We start from the raw sequence: 13,272 nt of genomic DNA on the forward strand, positions 1-13,272 counted from the left end.
AAACTCCAGGGTTTAGTTATAGTAAGATATACGAGTATGCTTGTGTGTATAAAAATATATATAACTCTTCGGTGTCCACATGAACGGAATATGATAATGTTATCAGTAATCTAGTATATTTACTTTGTACTTAAATACTTAACGTTGCACCTGCTCTTTATTTGAACAAGCATTATATGTTAGATATATAATGATAGTTTAATACATAAGATTAATGGGAATATTATAAATAAATTAATATTAAAACATTTATAAAGACAAGCTATTAATTTAAAAAACTAAACTATAGAAAATAAACCACCTCTTTGTAACGTTTATATGTTTATATAATATGTATTGCCGCGAGATTACATATAATGTCTTGAGACAATTTATAAGTAATTAAAAGAAAAAAATTATGAATTCTCATAAAAATAATAGACATTAAAATCTCATCTAAATGTTTCAACTTTAATAAAAGTTTTTAAAAATGTCCGTGACTATCGATCAATTTATAAATAGCAATGACTTTTGTTCATAATACAGTAAAAAAATTTCCTTCGAAGTTAACAATCTATATTAATTGTTCATATGGATAACTTACTTCTATTTTTCTATATAAATAATGAAAAAAAACAGATTTAAAAAATTATAGAGAAGATTTTTGGAAAATAACAAAAACAATTCCTTTTAATTTTTTTTCCAAAAACAAATTTATGAATTTAAAAATTAGAACATTAATTTAAAATATACCTTATAAACTCCCGTGTGATTTAATAACGCCGCATCTGCGAATTCTTATTCTACAAGTCTTGTACAGTCACAAAAAAACGGTTATTGAGTAGACTGCTGTGCGAAGATGAATCGAATATTTTTGAATAGACAACACGATTCGAAGCTTGACCGTTGCTAATATGTCGAAGGAGATAGATGAAAAAAAAAAATGTTCTATAATTAAACAAACAATTTTGAATACGTTTGATGTTACGCTTGTTTTAAATTCTTTTGTTAAATGACATGGAATATACAACAGTGACAAAAAAGATTTAAAGAATTTTTTTTTTTATTTTTGAAGCATCGAAAACTAAATTAATTTTATATACATCACTCATGTAATATCTTAAAATAGATTTTAAATATTTACAAAATATTTATTTAAGTTCCAGTTATAATTTACTTTTTTAAGTTAACAATCATATTTGAACTTGTTTAGTTAAACTTATTTGTTAAAACAGAGTGAATCATTTCAATGATCTTGTTTATAGAATGAAATTATTATTAATGTAAATTTTTGTATTGTGTACATAACCTTTTTAAAAAACATATTTAATTAATATATTTATACCTAATTGTTACTGAGCAGTTTTACTATTCTGTAAAATGTTGTCAATCGACTTACGATAATACGACAATATAATTACATACATCGATCCTTAAATTTATAACATTTTAAGGATCCACGCAATGTGTAATATAAATATTCAACATTTCATTAATGAGATATGAAGTGATATCTCACAGAATAGCACTGCTGTAGAATTATTCTAAGTAAGTGTATGAACAAAATTAAAATTCAGCAAAAAACACGGCCCTGAAATATCTGAATATTATTTGCTACATTTATCGTACTAAAAAATATTAATTAAAACATTTGACGGGTTTGGCATTAAAATAGCATTAGTAATAAGTAGGCCAGTTCATTACACGAGTGAAATACGAAGTGACTTATAGAATAGCAGCGCTGATATTTATTGATGATATAAATTCTTAATCATAGAATACTAGTACTTTACTTGTCGTACAGGATAATTTAAATTACATATAATTTTTTAGTTACTTGAATATGTATAGTATGTTTGATGCGATCGCTATGTTTTATAAAATTGTGGTGGTTTGTGATGTTTCATCACAAATACCGTCAGAAAAAGAACTTTACCATTACAGGATTTTATGCATATGCCGAGTTTTTCTTGTGCTCCGCTCCGTTAGCTGCAAATTGAAGATTTTTATTCGAATATAAAATTAATTTTATCTGTTGTTTTCTATTTTCCTTCATCTGTGATTCCTCTGTCGTTAAGTTTCACTCAAAATAAAAAAAAACTTGCAAAAACATGTTGTTGCAAAAGTATTATCTGACCACATGTTCTCGTGTACTTTAGGGCCCCGGAATGAACTAAGGCGCTCCTGTATAAGTCTGAAAAAAATATGCAATCTTTTTTTTTACTATACTGAAAAAAAAACCGAGATCAAACCAGTGGTTACAAAATATCTCAAGCGAAAGATTGCGCATTCAAACATCCACAAACTCCGCTGAGTTGTCATTTACGTAATTTATGTTATTTTTATAATATAATTCATCTCATGATCGACGTAAGGGAAAACATCGTAAGAAATATGCATATGTCGCATGAAATTTTGCCATAAATGTAACCTTCACTGTACCAGCGAGTGGGAATAAGCTCAAAGCCTTCTTATCGTGAAAGGAAATTGCGATTACGAACAAATAAAATATACAGGAATTAGTATATGTTGATTTCATCGCAGGATAATCAAAATTTCATTATACGATATAAAATCTACCACACTACATGGTATATATGACATATTTATGAATATATTATAATTTCTGATCAGAAGTTTCCTGGAAGAGATCGCTGATTCAAAGTTTAGATCGCCTGTTACATATGATGCAACTTTCGTGTTGTAACCAAGACCTTGCAATATTTTAACTAATACTACATTTTACATAAATAGCCTGTAAATTTCCCACTGCTGGGCCAAGGCCTCCTCTCCCTTTGAGGAGAAGGTTTGGAGCATATTCCACCACGCTGCTCCATAGCGGGTTGGTGGAATACACTTGTGGCAGGATTTCGTTAAAATTATTCACCGCCGAGCATGAGATGAATTATAAACACAAATTAAGCACATAAAAATTCAGTGGTGCATGCTTGGGTTTGAACCCGAAATCATCGGTTAAGATGTACGCGTTCTAGCCACTGGGCCATCTCGGCTCTTTTGAATTAATACTATACCACTGGGTAATTCAAATTTTTTTTCTTCTAAAAAACTATATTTTTGCAAAATTAAAAAAAAACCTTATAAAATGACGATTTAAGTGTTTGTTCAAGCTTACCGTTCAAATTATATTACATTAAATATCTTCATGACACTTGGTGGTAGGGCTTTGTGCAAGCCTTTCTTGGTAAGTACCTCTGACTCCTCACATATTGTACCGCCAAACATCGCTCTTTACTGATTATTGTTGTCCCGATTTGAATGAGCCATTGTGACTACCGGCACAAAGCACATAAAATCTTAGTTCCTACGGTTAGCGGCGCATAGGTCTTTTAAGGAATGGTAATCTTACGGCGCCAATATCTATGGACGACGGTGACCAGGTTATATAAAAACAAAGATATTCAGATATTCTACCGCCAAATAACAATACTCTGTATTGTTGTGTTCCGGTTAGAAGGGTGAGTGAGCCAGTGTAATCACAGGCACAAGGGACATAACATCTTAGTTCCCAATGTTGGTGGCGCATAGGTGATGTAAGGATTGGTTAATATTTCTTACAGCGCCTTTGTCTATGGGCGGTGGTGACCACTTACCATCAGGTGGCCCATATGGTCGTCCGCCAATCAATGCCATAAAAAAAGAAAAGAAAATTAATATACATATATTTACCTATTTATGGAAATATTCTAGTAGATATACACTTTGCTTTTTTTTAATTTACTATATATAGGCGGACAGTCACCATCGCCCATGGACGTGACCGCTGTTAGAAATCATAAAAGTCAAGGGATCATCGTTATACACGGAGTGATTTATATTATAAACGATTTTGGTTGGTTATTTTTTATAACGTCATAAATATGAATAATTTCTTGCGTCCTCGTGTGTACGTTATTTTTGCGTCAGTTATTTTAATATATAGATAAGGCGGCACTGTAAACACGACCCATTTATATCTGATACTATATTGTATTATGTTTATCGTGGGAAGAGTCGATTGCTGTACTCTGTTATATAAATATTGTTATAATATATTATCGGAATAGATAAAAGTTATATTGAATTCATTGTATATCGTACTGTACTTACATATTGCTGTGAGTTAAGTGGATTACATATTATTTTCTATCATTTATGTTACAGATATTTGTATTTTATTTTATGTACTGTATGTATTGTACACTCGTAATGTTTTTATTCCAAATTTTAAATGGAAAAACTACGAAGCGCGGCTACTTAAATATATTATGAGTAAAAAAAATCTCTTCTGGTATAACTGTAACAAGAAAAAAGGTCCAGGTGCTATTAATAATATCTAGCATTCTCTTAAGAATATTTACACAGCTTAAAAATGTGTTACAATAGTTAGCTGTTTGTTTTCATACTCGCTTAGTTTATGATTATTTGACAATAGAAAAAAAAATGTTTTTATCGTACGGATCACATCTTATGTATTTGTTTATTAGGACAACCAACAGTAGATACATAATATTACATCTAAATAACAATAAAATTACATTTCAAAATTATCAAGGCAAAAGTTCTACTACTTACAGGTAGTCTCACCATTCAATATCGTATTATATAATATGTATTAAAAAAATATAAGCAATAATTAGAGATGAGAAGTATAATACATTTTATTAACTATTATATAATATAACCAATAAAATATACCATAAAATTAGAAATGAGTACAAATCAAATTCTTTATTTTTCGATTAAACTGAGGGCGACTGTCGTGACATACGTCTAAATCTTTTACTTGATTACTGATGGTGATGTATAGCAATGATATTCTCGATATGATAGATTTTTTTCCTAATTGCGTTCAATATAATCTGGTATAAAAGAAATGACTCATACAACGGGAAGTTATGTGAGGGACGTTTAAGTTAGAATCTTGACAAAAGTTCCGGACCGTCAATATCATTGTTAAATAAATTAAATAACAATTTAATTGACATTATTTTTCGTCTATTCAACAGAATTTGTATACTAAAAACATTGCATATTTCATTATAAGAGTTCAAATGAATGTACATATGTTGTAGTTTCAAATTTGAACACGATTGATAACGAAAAGTAAAACAAAAAAAGTTTTGCTATTATAATCTTTATCCTCGATGGACAATATTCTAAAAAAATAGTCGATATCGAATCATCATCAGCTGTGGTGTGTTATGCTCCCTTCCTGATCAATCAAATACTAGCTTTTACTATGAATACGGCCTTGATGTTGATTATGACCTTTCTAAATGTAATACCTACCACCAACCCGCATTGGAGCAGCGTGGTGGAATATGCTCCATACCTTCTCCTCAACGGGAGAGGAGGCCTTAGCCCAGCAGTGGGAAATTTACAGGCTGATTATGTTTATTATGTTATATGTAATATAACATAATAATACATTTCGCAAAAAAAGGGTTAAACAAAACACCCATGAAGTATTCTTATCTAACCGGAATCGAACTCTTGACAACTGACGCAGAAACACCGAAGAGGTGAACGTCCTATCCTATACTTACCATAAATTATTTCAAATAACATCGTAAATATTGTGAGCGAAAGAGATAACAATATTTCTGTTTGTACTTACCTTAATCCGTATTTATGGTAACACCACAAACAATTGATAACAAAAATCCTTTAAGACAGGATTCCATAGATCAAAGTACGTAAATAAATTTTCTTACTTGGTCCTAACTAACGAGGCATTTAGAATGCATTTTATGTCAAATAAAATAACACGTGCTCCGACAATAAATAGATCCCGAGGACGATTAGGGCGGTGTGATTGATAAGCGGCAGCGGATATTCATTAAAATTATTGCACATGTTTTACTATTCGTTTGAAATAAAATAAAGCATTTGTTAACTTTTTGTTGTTTTATTATTATTATTATTTTGAGGCGTATGTATGCAATTGTCCGCTTGAATACTTGTAAAAATATAAATAAGTAATGGTAAAATGATTTGGTCTAAATGCAAATTACATAATTGTTCGTGCAAGCCAGGTGGGGTCAACATTATTCAATTATCCATTCACCATATATTCTACCGCCAAGCAGCAATGTGTATTGTGTATTTTTGTGTTTCAGTTTGAATGACGAGTACAGGCACATGGAACGTAACATCTCAGTTTTCAAGGTTAGTGCTGCATTGGCGATCCAAAAAATCGTTTGAATTTCTTACAGTACCAATATATATGGGCATTGAGGATACATACCATAAGGTGGCCAATCCGCGTACCTATACTTAAAAAAAACTATATACAAAAAAAAAATCTTACTTTTTTTTTTGGTAAAGTTTTATATCTAGCCACTGCACATTTTTGACTCGTTTAACTAAATTAAGTATTACTTGTTTATTATTTTAATTAAAATTAAAAAATATATTAAAAAAAAATAGTAATAAACAGCGGAAGTGTTTAATACGCGTTTCTATGTTATATGTCCAAGGGCTAACCGTTAGCGCGGTCAACAGCTGCATTCACTGGTGGATTAAAACAATTGATTAATTCAAGAGCGCGCTGAATGGACTCCCTGGACGACTTCCAGATGCCTTAGACATGCAACTTGTATCACCCAGGCCATCTAGCTGTGTTCATTATAAGACTCAGTGTATAAACATTATTTTAAGACTAGGTCTCGTTTCTTATTTTTCCTAATGCATCTTGCACGTAAACACGAACAATTGTGTTTTTTTAATTTAATTCTCTATTGGTATTTATGTATATATATATTTAAATAACTAAATTATATATCTAATTAGAGTGTCACGCTACAAAAGAACTGAAAAAAACGAGCCAATATTTTTATCTCGGTGTGAGTAACAGCTACGCTTGACTCTCGCTGACGTCATAATACTTTACTAGTGTGCGTGTATTTAGTGTTTAACTAAAATATTTTGTGAGATTATCTTGAAATGTTTTATATGTAAATTGCTATAGAAAAATCTGTTATGTGTAAGTCGAAATTCGTTTTGTGTTTATATGACATTTTTAAATATTTTTATGTTTGATAAAATTGATATGCGAAAAGTTTTATATGGGTCCAAAATTTATATCAACTCAGTGGTTATTTATACTTTAATTCACATAAGAATTATTAAAATTAAAGCCTTAATTACATATCTACAACTATCGACAATCAAAAATACTTAGTATTGTTGTGCTTCGGTTTGAAAAATGAGTGATCCAGTGTAACTACAGGCACAAGGGACATACCGTCTAAGTTCTCTAGTTAGGTAGCGCCAATGCGATGTAAGGAATAGTTAATATTTCTACCTAAGCCATAAAAAAATACATTAACTAGGATAGCATAAAAAATAGCACAGTATAAGTATTACAATTAAAATATTTGTTTCATTATTTAACGCTTGACCAGCGACATACTGTATCAAATACAAAATAAATAATGTATTTATATTTTCACCTTGAAACTAGTTTTTATAAGCCATTGTAAAGTTCGCGAAGTTCGGCGTATCAAATTACATGAAATTATATCATTAAAAAATGTCACTTGCATCAAAAAAACAGCCCAAGTTGTTATCTGCGGTCAACGATCGGCTTTTCTCTCGAGTTTTATGAGAACATCAATTTTAATCGATTCATTTTAAGATAAAAATCGTGTAATTATGGTAATGACGGTGCAATTAGGACGTATTAATTACGATTACCGTGAAAGGGAAGATTTTATGAAACGCTATATTGTTAAAATCTTACGTGTTATATAATGTTTATTTTATTTTCGAACGTTTGTCGGTTCTTTCTAAATACAACGTCTGTTGAATGTAATCATTTTTTTTTATAATTATCAATTCAGAACGCATAATATTTAAAATAATAATAAAATTACATTATACTAGCTAGACCAGCGGATTTACCCACGCCAGTAAAAACTTTACTTATATCACAAAAGTCCTCACTCCCAATTTTACCCCCTCGTGGGATCAATTAAAAAAGTAGCCTCTTTACTTTCCCGTGACTAAAACTACCTCCATAACAAATGTTATCTAAATCGGTTCAGCTTTTCAAACGTGAAAAGTTAACAGACGCAGTTACTTTATCATTCATGGTACAGGTTCTTATAAGCCCTTTTGAATCTACATTCGGAACAGTTCGTCGTGACGTCAACTCCATCTTTCCGAAAATTTTTGGGTTCATATCTTGTTTAATAATTACCTCATTTAATCTCGAAGGTGTAATATATTGAAGTTGATTTTATAAACTGTTGAGTTAAACTTTTGTTTTATAATATTTGATTTCATAATATGCTTTTAATTAAAATTTTATCATATATCATCAGCCCACATTCGTCCACTGCTGGACATAGGCCTCTCCAAATGCACGCCACTGTGGTCTTTCTTCGGCAACTCGCATCCTGCCGACCAGCAAACGAGGCTCTGGCGACCGACTGATGGCGGTAAAACCATTAAAAAAAATTAGGCGTTGCTAAATACCACAGGCCGGTGACGGGCAGCAGCGTCACCGGTGCGAGAAGTTGCGTCCTGCGATCGCCAACCCGCCTGCCCAAAGTGGCGATTATGGGCAATACCTCCAAATGGTAAAAAAATTATCATAGAATTTATTTATTATATATAACTGGCTTCTCGATAAAATAGTTAAATAAAATGAATGCTTGTGCGTTTGTCGTCTATGCGTTCCTTAACCATTCATCCGGATAGTGTTGAAACTTTGTTAAGTTTTTTTACGAACACCTAAAATTTTACTTGGTATGATTATCTTTGAACTAGCATTTTATGTAGATCCCTATTCTATCCTTCTGAGCCCTCGACTGTTAGCTATGTAAGAAGCTAACGTAAGATTACAACTATATACTATCGAGACAATTATTCTATGAAAAACCGTCGGCAGACGTCGTCGCCATGTCTTAATTAATTATCCTTCATAACCTTAATTTGAAGTTGACAATACAAGAGCTTAGATCATCCAGCAGTTCCAATTTCTAATTGCTAACTGAAGATCGCGGTTCAAACTCGAGCGTCACATAATCAAAATATTCTTTATTCAAGTTGGCTTATAGAATTTTGAATCGTCATGTTAGAGTGTTGAATTATATGCAAAGCTACCACCGATAGAAGAACCGGCAACGAACTCAGTAGTTAGTAGTCAGTAGTCTTTTCGACCATTTTAATTAGGTAGTATGTCAGTAAAGGAGAATTAATTTTTTATATATAAAAATAAATTCTCCTCCTGCCTAGAAATCAATTAATACTAAATCCACGCGTTTTAATCTTTATAATTTAATATTTTATTGAGTAATATGCTTTATTTATCAATGTTTTTTTTGGCATGAGCTTTAATTTTTTTAATAGGCTAAGTTAAAATAAACTGTGGTAACTTATTATAAAAACGGTAGTAGTCATATCCTTAATAAGTATTTATAATTATGGACAGCGTGGTCGAATAAGCTACGAACGTTCTCCTCGTGTGAAGATAAGGTCTTAGCCCAGCAGTGGGATATTATTACTTCGGACTTATAAAAATTCTGTTCAACGTAATCTAGTGTACTCTCCCCTTGAAATCGTCAATTAACGAATTTATTTTGGCTGGAAAAGGATGTCCTGCTCGGTTCGGTAGTTAGACTCTCGAATTTATTAATAATTTGTTAACTTCCCGAGCAGGATTTGATATTTATGTCACTATGGCATAGCGCACGGCTTTTCACGGCCGCGCTACATGAACATTGTGCGTGTGAAAGACGTGTATACATGGAAGACATATTTCTAGCGTGCTGATTTGTAATTGGTATTTGGATGAATTACACTTGTGATTATGTTAATGATAACCTATTTTAGACGTGAATGACAAACCCGTAGATTAATATTAATTTTACCACAGACAAGATGTAGGTAGGTCAAGAGCAAGTAGGACTCGCGCACGAAGTGTTCCGTACCATTATCTATAAAAACGGCAAAAAAATCATATCTGTTGTATGGGAGCTCCCTTACATATTTATTTTATTCAGTTTTTTAGTATTTTTTGGTATAGCGGCAATAGAAATATATCTTCTGTGAACATTTTAAGTGTCTAACTACCACGGTTCATGAGATAAAGCCTCGTGACAGACGGCAGTCGGACGGACGAACGGACAGAGGAGTCTTAGTAATAGAGTCCATTTGACCCCTTGGGTACGGAACCCTAAAACATCCTTACATAAAATTGTAGACGAACTTTTTGTATTATGAAAAAGCTTTCGTTTTAAGCTTTTTCATCGAAAACGCCGCTATTCTAAAACCCTTATTTTTTAACTGTTGTCAAAGGTGACTGACCAATTAAGAGTTATTTATACAATATTTAAATCTAGTATTATTAAGCATTAAGCTACTAGACTAAGCAAAAACAAAATACTCTCTGAACTTTGACAATGATAAAGAGAGATCAAAATGTCAAATTGAATGTCGTTCAAAGTGGTTCTCCATCTTTTTGCTCAAATTAAAATTTCTTTATCTATGCTTTAACCGGTTCAGGACCTGATCTGAGCAGAAAGGTCGAATGAAACTAAAATTGAGTTTATGACAGTTATTAATTATATGAAATGGACTTAAGTCTATAACTACCATTAGGCGGTTGTGCTATTTTCAAGCGAGTATCTAAAAATCAACAGTTCCAGGTGCACTGGCACAGGTGTTTGCGCACACACTTGTGCACTACATGTCCTGCGTAGTAGGCTTGTCTCCCATAAGATTGCGTGGCTGAATTCGGCCGGACGATATCATCATCATACATATGTTTATAATATTTCATTAGCGCTAATTCAGGTACATATACAGGTCAGTACTTCAGGTTCGTACATTGTGCAAAACCTACAAGTTGAGCAACATTTGTTGTACAAGTTGAACAACCAACCAGCGAGCTGAACCACCCCGAGAGGAATGGAGGCGTTTTCCAGCAATGGGACATTCATGGCATATATTCAAATCATTTGTAAAAAATACATATTATTCTATATAAGATAACATAGGAGCTAATACTTGTTGACTTCTAGGCAGGATATATTGTATGCATATATAATTGTATTCAACTAATATAACTTTATATTTTAAATGTTGAAAAATAGTAACTACTGAGTTTTTGCCGGTTCTTCTCGGTAGAATCTTCATTCCGAATCGGTGGTAGCTTCACTTAATATAGTTTTTAAAATGACGATTCAAAATTGCTTATAATAGTCTACTTGAGAAAAGTAGTTTTTTCAACAAACTTGACGATCAATTTAATACTCAAAAAACAACATGTTTCCCTTTAAACTTTAACACAAAAATAGACTTACATATAATTACACAATAATTACCAATTTATCTCAATAAGTTATTAGCTAAATTTAATTAATTTCGCGCCATTGTTTGTAACTATACAAGTAAAGTGAAATTAATTATCATCACATACCCTGCGATATCTTTGTTCTGTTGAACTGATTATAGTCAAGGTAAATTAAATGAATTAATGTTTTTGTATATAATATATTAATAATAATATGCAAACAATAGTTGATGTTTACATCGCTTTGCTCGAACTTTTTTTTTTATAATATTAGTAGACGGCCAAATTATACCTAATACATGATGGTACCTAATGGTACCACACTGCCCATAGACATTGGTGCTGTAAGATATTTATAACCTTTCCTTAAATCATCAATGCGCCACCAACTTTGAGATACTATATATTTTATGTCTCTAGTTACACTGGCTCACTCACACTTCAAACCGGAACACACACTGGGTACTGATGTTTGCCGGTAGAATATCTGATGAGTGGGACGTATCGAAGCCATTCAACCTATTATTAAAAAGGTTGACTGTATAAATATTTCAAAAAATGCTTCATCTCTAGAGGGGAGGTCTAGCTTGATGCTTTTACACAGCAGAGGGACATTTACAAGCTTTTACTTAGATACTTACGAAATACTCATAATCATGTTAATCGGCACTTAATATATAATAACGTTATAGGCATAGGCAACCGTGTGAGTTTAGCCATTATTGGATTATCTATCTTACCTGGTGTGATACGTAGACTGCTGTTGCTACTTTCAAGAATCTATATAATGTTGATTCTCAAATAAATGTTATGTATGTTAAGTATTCCCATTGAACCCATTAACCACATCTGCACTGTTCAGAGAGACTGCAGGATAGTGTTGATACAACGCATCCGAGCCTTTTGCCGTGTTGTGATCCGCTCGCGGCTCAGCAAGGCTCTTCTCAGGGGGCGAAGGTGATCTCGCCATCCCTGCAGATCGCTGGTGCGTACAACAGTGCAAGCAATCCGTTGCGGTTGCCGTCCTCCGCAGGACTACTGTTGTACTGGATTTGCATTAATTTCCAACCTTCGCATGTATCGATAAAAACTCTCGGAGTACAAGGATGCCATAAAAAATGTAATCTTCACAGTGTCCATATATCTGGTAAACTTGGTAACATATATGCTCTTACTGTCAATGCCTTTATTTATCATTCGTTCATTAATTTCGCCATTCCCTAACCATTGCTAATGAGTATTACTCTTGGATCGTAGGACTTTATATTTCCCAGAAACCGTTATTGATTAGAAATATAAATTATTTTAATTCTAAATACTAACAATCTTAACAAAGATGTTTCAACCTACGGTTGTCAGCGTAAACATTACATAAATTTCGGATGTAACTTTGCATTTCAAATGAAGATTCAAAAGTGCTTGTAAAGGCTCACTTGAATAAAGGGAATTTTGATTTGATATGTTACCAAAATATAGGTCATAAAAACAACATATCTTTATATACATAAATCTTCTGTACGAATGTATGTGACTGAATTACTCCTAAACCGATATCGATTGAATTTTTTGTGTGTATTTGAGTGGGTTCCTGTGTGGTTTGGACTGGATACTGTGAACAGATAATAAATACAATTCTTATTTAATCAGGTAGTAAATTTAAAAACAAAATCTGTTTTTAAATTTACTCTAAATAGAGTCTTTATCTGCACCATAAAATAACATCGAAATTACCGAATTAAAACAAGATTATCTTTGATGTCACACGAATTATCATATTTTAAAACAAGGTTTTATGTGATGATACCACAAAACGACTGCCCACTTATAATTAAAATCAAATAAAGACCCGTTTATAAAATATTATTAAATAGCCCGAAGCGCCCTGACAAATGTTCTTAGTTAAGAAATTACAAACTGCCATTAAATAATTTCTGAAACGAGTAGTGAGACAGCCCTCACAGGGGAAGTCTTCAAGGTTAGGTCTTAATTAG

This window comes from Vanessa tameamea, chromosome 26, assembly GCF_037043105.1.
Source record: "Vanessa tameamea isolate UH-Manoa-2023 chromosome 26, ilVanTame1 primary haplotype, whole genome shotgun sequence".
Lineage (NCBI taxonomy): Eukaryota > Metazoa > Arthropoda > Insecta > Lepidoptera > Nymphalidae > Vanessa > Vanessa tameamea.